Raw genomic sequence first — 10,158 nt, 5'->3', positions numbered from 1 at the left:
ATCTCACTGCAACTTGAATATGTAACAAGGTAAGAGAATCCAAAAGAGCAAATTCTGCGGATGTGGGTATGACACTGATCTTCAGTGGTCACAGTGCAACTACTAGCCAGGTGGCCCTGGTACCACCATATCACACGAGCCACACTCAGTATGCATTGCTCTGCATGAGAGTGTCTAGATATAGATCTCTATATCCAGATATAGAGAGATGATAGCTATCTAGATATAAATATGGATATATACATGTGTATATTTCATATATATATATATATTTTTCTATACACATAGCATTTGTTTGTTTGCATCTAAGCCAGTGCCTCTAGCCACCACATATCCCTCCATGTCTATATAACAGCATGGATATCAGAACTGAAATCACAGCATATTGGAGATTGGCTCAGAGATCCAGTAGATAACTTTTAAAGAAATTTATTGAAAGAAAAAAGATATAGATCCTGCCAATTATTCCTCACTCCTTATAAGGCATGTTCTTCTCCTCTGCCTTGTGCTGCAGTGCTATGACAGTTATAATAGTGCATCCACAATTTTTTTCAACTTTATTGAGGTACAGTTACAAAGAAAAAATGTATACATTTACAGTGTATAATGTGACGTTTTGATATATGCAGACATTGTGAAGTGACTACTACAATCAAGCTAATTAACATATCCATCACCTCACATACTTATTTTTATTTGTGTGGTGAGAACGCTTGAGATCTACTCTCTGCAATTTTCAAGTATGCAATAAAAAAGTATTAATTATAGACACAATGCTGTACAATAAATCTCTAGAACTTATTCATCCTGTGTAAAGTGAAACTTTGAGTCTTCTGACCAACATCCCCTATTTGCCCCTCTCCCTGACCAGCCCCTCAGCAACCATGATTCTGCTCTATTTGTATGAATTTGACATTTTTGATTTCACATGTGAATGAGATAATGCAGTATTTTTCTTTCCGTGTTCTGTGACTGGCCCATTTCACCCAGCATAATGTCCTCCAGGTTCACCCATGTTGTTGCAAATGACAAGATTTCCTTATTTTCTAAGGCTGAACAACACCCAACTGTTTATGTGTATATATGACACAATTGCTTTATCAGTTGATCTGTTGATGCATACTTAACATTGTTTCCATGTCTTTGCTACTGTGAATATTGCTGCAATTAACATGGGATGCAGATATCTTCTTAAATACTGACTTTCTTTCCTTTGGATATATACCCATTAGTGGGATTGCTGGATCACACAGTATTTCCATTTCAAATTTTTTGAGGAATCTCCATATTGTTATCCAAAATGGCTGTACTAACTTACATTCCCATTAACAGTGTACAAGTATTCCCTTTCTCCCCCTCCTCACCATCACTTATCTTTTGTCTTCTTGATGATAATCATACTAACAGGTATGAGGTAAGCTCTCATTATAGTTTTAATTTGCATTTTCATGATGATTAGTGAGGCTGGACATTTTTTTTTTTTTTTTGTATACCTCTTGGCCATTAGAATGTCTTCTTTGAGAAATATCTATTCAGCTCCTTTTCCCATTTTCTTTTTTTCTTTTCTTTTTTTTTTTTTTTTTTTGAGATGGAGTCTTACTCTGTCACCCAGGCTGGAGTGCAGTGGCACAAACTCGGCTCACTGCAAGCTCCGCCTCCCGGGTTCACGCCATTCTCCTGCCTCAGCCTCCTGAGTAGCTGGGACTACAGGCGCCCGCCACCACGCCCGGCTAATTTTTTGTATTTTTAGGAGAGACGGGTTTTCACCGGCTAATTTTTTGTATTTTTAGTAGAGACGGGTTTTCACCGTGTTAGCCAGGATGGTGTCGATCTGGTGACCTCGTGATCCGCCTGCCTCAGCCTCCCAAAGTGCTGGGATTACAGGCGTGAGCCATCACGCCCGGGCCCCATTTCCCATTTTCTAATTGGATTATTCGTTTTCTTACTATTAACTTATTTGAGTTCTTTTAAATTTAATTTAAATATTAATTCCTTATCAGATGTATGGTTCGCAAATCTTTTTCCCATTTCATAGATTGTCTCTTTATTCTGTTGTCACCCTTGCAGTACAGAAGTTTTTAAGTTTGATGTAATCCCATTTTGTCTATTTTTTGTTTTGTTGCCTGTGCTTTTGGGGTCATATCACGAAAAACCTCAGTGATCATACCAATATCAAAGAGATTTTTCCCTACGTTTTCTTCTAGCAGTTTTACAATTTCAGGTCCTATGTTTAAGTATTTAATCCATTTTCAGTTGGATTTTTTTAATATGTTGTGAGATAAGAGTCTAGTTTCATTCTTCCACATGTGGATATGCAGTTCTCTCAGCACCATTTATTGAGAAGCCTGTCTTTTCTCCATTGTGTGTTCTTGGCACTTTTGTTGAAAAATCAGTTGACTGTAAATAAGTGGATTTATTTCTGGGGTCTGTATTTGGTTCCATTCTTCTATGTATCTGTTTTTATGTCCTTACCATGCTGTTTTGATTACTAGAGCTTGTAGTAGATTTTGAAATCAGGTAGTTTAATATTTCCAGCTTTGATATTATTGGTCAAGATTAGTTTGGCTATTTGGGGTCTTTTGTGATTCCATGTAAGTTTCAGAATTATTACTTTTATTTCTGTTAGAAAGTCCATTGGAATTTTGATAAAGATGACATTAAATCTGTAGAATGTTTTGGGCAGTATGGACATTTTAACAATATTAGTTTTTCAAATCCATGAACACAGGATATTATTCTACAAACAGATCTTTTCCCTACTTCATGAAATTAATTCCTAAGGGTTTTTTATGCTATAGTAAATTGGATTGTTTTCTTGATTTCTTTTTCAGATAGTTTATTGTTAGCATATAGAAAATCTATGTATTTCTGTGGTTAATTTTGTATCCTGCAACTTTACGGAATTTGTTCAACAGTTCTAACAGTTTTTTGGTGGAGTCTTTAGAGTTTTCTACATATAAGCTCCTGTTGCCGGCAAACAGAAACCATTTTACATCTTCATTTTTTATTTGGATGCCTTTTATTTCCTTCTCTTGCCCAACCATTCTGACTAGGACTTCAGTACTATGTTGAATGCAATAGCAAGAGTGGGTATCCTCTTATTCCTCGTCTCAAAGGAAAAGCCTTTAGATTTTCACCACTGAGTATGATGTTAGTTGTGGGTTTGTCATATATAGTCTTTATTGTGTTGGAGTATAATCCTTCTAATAATCCTTCTATACTCAATTTTTTAGAGATTTTTTCTTCATGAAAAGACATTGAATATTATCAAATGCTTTTTCTTTATCTCTTGAGATGATATGATTTTTGTCCTGTATTCTGTTAATGTGATGGATTACACGTATAGATTTGTGTATGTTGAACAATCCTTGCATCCTAGGGATAAATCTCACTTGATTATGGTGATTCATTCTTTCAGTGTGCTATTGAATTCAGTTTGCTAGTATTTTCTTGTGGATTTTTGCATCTATGTTCATTAGAGATGATAGTCTATAATTATCTTTTCTCCTAGTGTCCTTGTCTGGCTTTGATATTGTAGCAATGCTGGTCATCTAAAATGAATTTGAAAGTATTCCCTTTACTTCAATTGTTTGGAAGAGTTGGCATTATTTCTTCGTTAATGTTTGCTAGAATTCACGAGAGAAGCCATCAGGTGCTGGCTTTTCTTTGTTAAACAGTTTTGTTCATTGTTTTCTAACTGCTTTATAGTTACTTTGTGCCATTCTTTCTCTCTTGTTGTATTCTTTTGTGATTTGATTTTTTTTTTGGGGGGGTGGTATGTTTCGATTCCTCTTTATCTTTTATGTTATCTACTACAAGTTTTTTCTTTGTGGTTGCCACGAGGTTTGCATAAAACATTCTATGGCTCTAAAATCCATTTTAAAGTGATAACAACTTTGACCACATACGATAGGATTCTCTCCTAATGTGGAATCTAGTCTTTAGGTAGCTAAGTGAAATTATTCAACTCCATAAACACTTGATGATAAATGTGTGTCTGAGCCACATCATAATTACTGAAGCACATTTTTCCCATTGTGTTATATTTATTTAATGATTTTTCGAGGGAAAATTAAGGTTATTTGGTTGGCAAATAATTTCAAACATTTTTGTTAGTCTAAACTTCAGCATACCATGCTAGGAAATGCAACATATGCATGAATTTTTAAAATAAAAGACTACCAAGGCATTTTAATCCCTTAGCAGGTTTTGTTTACTTGCTTGTTTGTTTCTTTGTTTGTTTTTAAGCAACGTCCACCAGCCCCTGGAGGCCCCTTCTCTCCCTTTGAAATTTTTAATATCATCTAATCCCATCATCATCTTTGGGATGATTTCTAGTCTTGTCTTTATCCTGCACTTGTGAAGATAAGCTGATAAATGACATTGTCAGGGTGAGATTTAACAGAATTCTGGTTTCGGGCTAGTTTATAGGAGCGATATGTATCCTGAAGGATTTAGGAATTCACAAAGAATTTCCTCATGAGCAATTTGAGGGAGGCTATCTGGGGAGGTATGTGGCTTCCTATCATTGTGGGAACCCAGTTTACGGATGAGGCTCTCACATAGAGTTGTGAAATTATAGATCTTTGGGAACAAAAGGAAGGCAGTATTGCATGACTCAGTTCCCAAGCTTAACTTTCTCTTTGGCATAGAGAGTTAAGGGTCCCAAGATTCTATTTTCTTTCACAATAGGGATTTTTTCTCTTTTATTCCTGATTTTAGTAATTTGAGTCTTCTCTTTTATTCTGAGTTATTCTAGCTAAAGGTTTGTCAATTTTATTGGTCTTTTGAAAGGGCTTCTTTTGGTTTCAACGATTTTTCTGTCCTGTTTTTCTATTCTCTATTTTATTAATTTCTGCTCTGATTTTTATATTTTATTTATTTTGCTTGCTTTATGCTTAGTTTGCTCTACATTTTCCAGTGTCCTTAGGTGAAATGTCAGGTTATTGATTTGAGATCTTTCTTCTTGTTTAATATGGGTGTGAACAGCCACAAATTTCCATCTAATCACTAGTTTATCTTTATCCCATAAGTTTTGGTTTGTTAATACCTTCATTTTCATTCATCTGAAAGTATATTCTGATTTCCCTTGTGATTTCTTCTTTGACACCTTGATTATTTAGTAGTGTGTTGTTTAATTTTATATATTTGTGAATTTTCCAAATTTATTTTCATTACTGATTTCTAATTTCATTTCATATAGTCACAGAGTATATTTTGCATGATTTCAATTATTTTATATATTTTATATATATATATATATAGAGAGAGAGAGAGAGAGAGAGGCTGTTTTATGGCATAGTATATGGTCTATCCTAGAGAATATTCCATGTGTACTTGAGAAGAATATGTTTTCTGTTGTTGTTGGGTAGAATGTTATATAGATATCTATGTGGTCTAGTTGGCTTATAATTTTGGAGTCTTCTGTTTTCTTATTATTATTCTGTCTAGTTGTTCTAACCATTATTGAAAGTATGATATTGAAGTCTCTAACTATTATTGTTGAATTGTCTATTCCTTTTTTCATTTCTGTAGGTTTTGGTTTATATATGTTAGGTCTATATTGTTAAATGCTTATATTTTTCTAGGTATTATATCTTCCTGATGTATTGACACTTTTATCGTTAGAAAATGTTCCTCATTATCTGTGGTGACGTTATGGGTTTTAAAGTCTATTTTGTCCACTTCATTTTTCTTATTATTACTGTTTGAATGATATCTTTTTTCCATCCTTTTAGTTTCAAACTGCTTGTATCATTAAATGTAAAGTATGTGTCTTGTAGGCAGCATATGCTAGTTGGATCTTGTCACATTAACCAGTCTGGCAATTTCTGCCTTTTGATTGGATTGTTTAATCCATTATTCACATTAAGTATTATCATTAAAATAGTTATTTTACCTTTTGTTTTTAATATGCATCTAGTATCTTTTTTCTCTGTTCTTCCTTTACTGATTTCTTTTGCATTAAGTGAATATTTTCTAGTGTAACATCTTAATTCCTTTCATTATTGCTGTATTTTTTGAAAAAAATTAGGGATTGTTCTAGCAATTAACTTGTACAGTAGATTCTTATTATTCATGGTTTTTATGCTCTATAGTTGCTTTTTGTGTATGATATGGTTTGGTTCTGTGTCCCCACCCAAATTTCATGTTGAATTGTAATTCCCAGTGTTGGAGGAGGAATCTGGTGGGAAGTGATTGAATCATGGGGGTGGACTTCCCCCTTGCTGTTCTCATAATAGAGTTCTCATGAGATCTGGTTGTTTCAAAGTATGTAGCACCTCCTCCTTCTCTCTATGTCTTTCCCACCAGCCATGTGAAGATGTGCTTGCTTCGCCTTTGCCTTCACCATGATTGTAAGTTTTCTGAGGCCTCCTCAGAAGTAGAAGCCCATACAGCCTGCAGAAACACAAGCTGATTAAACCTCTTTTATTTATAAATTACCCAGTCTCAGGTATGTCTTTATAGCAGTGTGAGAATGGACTAATACAGTGTGTTTGTCTGTTTGTGTATTCAAATTACTGTCTGTGGTCACTTGCTTTCAAACTGAGGAATTCTCCTTGCTATTTCCTGTAAAACAGATCTGTTGGTTATGGATGCTCTCAATTTTGTTTATCTGAGAATTTCTCTTTTTCCCCTTCACTTTTAAAGACAGTTTTGCTAGATAAAATATTCTGTTGACAGGTTCCTTTTATTTTTTTCTCTCAGCACTTTGAATATGTCATCCTACTGCCTTCTGGTTCCACTGTTTCTAAAGAAAAGTCAGTTGTTAATCTTATTGTGGTTACCTGGTATGTGATAAATTATTTTCCTCTTGCTGCTTTCCAAATTTCCACTTTGACTTTGACTTTCATTTTTGCTATGATGTGTCTGGGTGTGGATTTCTTTACACTATCATACTTGTACTTTATTAAGTATCTTGGATATATAGATTAATGTTCTTCATTAAATTGGAGGAATTTTCAGCCATTATTTCTTCAGTTTTTCTGCTCCTTTCTCCCTATACTCTCCTTCTAATTCCTCCATTATGTTTCTACTGCTGTGCTTAAATTTCTACCATATTTCTCTAAGGATCTATTGATTTTTTTATTATTTTTCTCTCTAGACTGCATAATCTCTACTGATCTACCTTCAAGTTTGCTGATTTCTTCTTCTGACAGTTCAAATCTACTGCTAAGTATCACTAGTTAACTTTTCTTTTTTTTTTTTTTTTTTTTTTGAGACGGAGTCTCACTCTGTAGCCCGGGCTGGAGTGCAGTGGCTGGATCTCAGCTCACTGCAAGCTCCGCCTCCCAGGTTTACGCCATTCTCCTGCCTCAGCCTCCCGAGTAGCTGGGACTACAGGCGCCCGCCACCTCGCCCGGCTAGTTTTTTTTTGTATTTTTTTTTAGTAGAGACGGGGTTTCACGGTGTTCGCCAGGATGGTCTCGATCTCCTGACCTCGTGATCCACCCGTCTCGGCCTCCCAAAGTGCTGGGATTACAGGCTTGAGCCACCGCGCCCGGCCTCACTAGTTAACTTTTCATATCAGTTATTATACTTTTCAACTCCAGAATTTCAATTTATGATGTTTACATATATATAATTTATATATATAATTATGTTATATATATAAATTATATATAATTATAATATATTATATTATATACATATTTGTCCATATATATATATTTGTCCTTACTATCTCTCCTTGATGAGATATTGTCATAATAATTTCCTTTCTTTTTTAAGCAGGCCTTCCTTTAATTCCTTGAACATATTTACACTGACTATTTTGCAGTCTTTGTCTGACTTGGTTTGACAGCTTGGCCCTCTCAGAGGCAGTTTCTGTTGCCTGCTTTTTCTCTTGTTTGTGGGTCATTCTCTCCTGTTTCTTTGCATGTCTTATAATTTTTGTTGAAAACTGAATATTTCAGATAAAATATTGTAGCAAATTTATATACTGGTCTCCACTCTATGGAACTTGATATTGTTGTTTGCTTGCTTTACATTTATTTATTTATTCATTTATAGAGACAGAGTCTCACTCTGTTTCCCAGGCTAGAGTGTAGTGGTACAGTCATACCTCACTGTAACTTTGAACTCCTAGGTTCAAGTGATCCTCCTGCCTCAGCCTCCTAAGTAGCTAGGACTAGGTGTGCACCACCATGCCTGGCTAATTTTTTAATTTTTTGTAGAGATGAGGTCTTGCTATGTTTCCCAGGCTGATTTCAAACTCCTAGCTTCAAGGGATCCTACCACAAGGGCCACTTTAGTGCTACGATTACAGAATGTGAGCCACTGCGCTTCATCTGCTTGTTTGTAATTAGGCTGGACTATTTTAGTAAAGTCTATTTCTCCAGAAGTGCATAGTCTCTGATGTTGCTCCTCAGAAAGTAAAGGCTTGGGCATGCACACAATCATCTTGGAATAACCGTGATTTTATCAAGGCTCTCTTTGACCGTGTCTTATTTTGATTTCTCTAAGCTCTCTCCATCTGTTGGTATCATACCTAGCTGTTAGCCTCTACTAATTCCTGGCTGATTGCTCCATTGTTTCCCACAAGGTCCTGGGGCATAAACTGCTCTATAGTCTAAATAAATTAAATATAGGCTCCTTTGAGGGGCAGTTTTTGAGACCAGTCTTTGAGGTTTGTTCTAATTTTATAGGGCTCTACCTAGCTATGTCTTTGTGCAGTTTCCTCTGGTAAATTAGTTGGTTTATGGTTTTGCTTGTTGCTCTCAAGGAGCTGCCAGCTTGCTCTTAACCCATTTATGCCTGAGGTTGCAACGTTTTGAATTTTTGCAATCAGACCTTGAGGATGACCTCAAGCAGTAGGATATAAATAACTCCCACATGCTTAGCGTTCCAATAATGGAACACTAGGCATAATTAATTGCCTACAACCAGTATCCCCATTATCTTTGGAAGAGTTTCTTTAGGACTGAAATTCCCTTCAGTCTGCTCCAAATAAAGTCAGTACCCTTGGAAAAATCTGTGGAACATTCTGTTGCTATGACTTGCCTCTCTTCCTGGGCAAAACTTCTGCCAGAACTGAAGTCAGTGACAGTGGCCCATTTCTCAGAGTGACACTCTAGCTTTACACATAAGTCTTCTTGGCCTTTCTCTCCCAGCCAGTGAGCTGAAGTGAGAATGACTGGAGCTTCGTATTCTCAGTCCGTCAAACCTAGAAAAGTGCTTCTGCTCTATAAGTAGGGGCTGGGTAGAGAAAGAGGGTCCAGGACTTCTCAGTCATTCTTGGGTAGAATAGAACCTCTGCAACACAGAATTGGAAGGAATGAGAAATGCTAGTGGACTATCCCTTCAGGTAAGATATTCTTGACTGGCAGGTCAGGGAAGATGAAGTCTTCTTGATTGCACCCACCAGAGTAGAGCTTTGTCATGCTAACTTGTGGGCTTGGAGGGAGAGAATGGAAGGATTTGGTGGCTCAGTTTCCAGTCTTTTTCTATTCTTACTGAGATATAGAAGATTTTCTTTAAAAAAGGTTTATTCATTTGCTGTATGCCCTTGGGATAATTTCCAAAGACTTTAAATCATTGTTTGTTTTATAATGTGTATCAATTTTGAGTGTTCCACTGGGGAGAGGGGTCCACAGAGCTTCTCACATTTTGGCTGGAAGTCATCTCTCGATTTCTATTGTTTTTGAAATCATTCCAGAGCATGGGAATTTTCTGTGGCGCTCTAAATCTGATCAGTCTCCTCCACTTGCAGCAGGCTACCATTCCTCACGGAAACCACTCTGTAGAGCTTGGAGTGGAATGGGAGCAGCCCCAAGTTAAAATCACAGAGATTCCATTCTTCTCATCAAAATTCAGTCATTGTTCTTAAATAAGTGTTGTCTGATTTATTGGACACCTTTGGTTCCTTTTCAGAGTTTTGCAATGATTGTTTTTGATGATTTTGTCCAGTTATTTCAGGGAGAGGATTTGCCAAGCTTCTTATTTCACCATTCCAAAAATGCTGTCCTAATACTCGGCTTCTATATTTACAATATTCACTAAAGATTAACAAGCAACTTATTAATATTTTATAAAGAAAATATAAAGATAAGTCATGGTCTCTGCCCACTCCCATTTATCTTCCTAGTTTGTTCCTTTTCCCCACTTGCTCTGGGCAGATCTTAGAATACCATGTGCCCTTACATACCTTATGGCTGT

General features: G+C 36.1%; 1 protein-coding gene across 1 annotated transcript in view; it reads left to right on the top strand.

The window, feature by feature from the left end:
- The first annotated feature begins 11 nt into the window (after nucleotides 1-11).
- NXPE4 (neurexophilin and PC-esterase domain family member 4) overlaps nucleotides 12-10,158 on the top strand; it is a 77,659-nt gene continuing 67,512 nt past the window's right edge. The window contains exon 1 of the mRNA XM_077964339.1: nucleotides 12-29. The gene's annotated coding sequence lies outside the window, so the exon portion shown is untranslated. The remainder of the gene's footprint in view (nucleotides 30-10,158) is intronic.

Source organism: Macaca mulatta, chromosome 14 (genome assembly GCF_049350105.2).
Source record: "Macaca mulatta isolate MMU2019108-1 chromosome 14, T2T-MMU8v2.0, whole genome shotgun sequence".
Lineage (NCBI taxonomy): Eukaryota > Metazoa > Chordata > Mammalia > Primates > Cercopithecidae > Macaca > Macaca mulatta.
The sequence above is the reverse complement of the archived record's forward strand: the minus strand, read 5'-3'. Positions and strand labels throughout refer to the sequence as shown.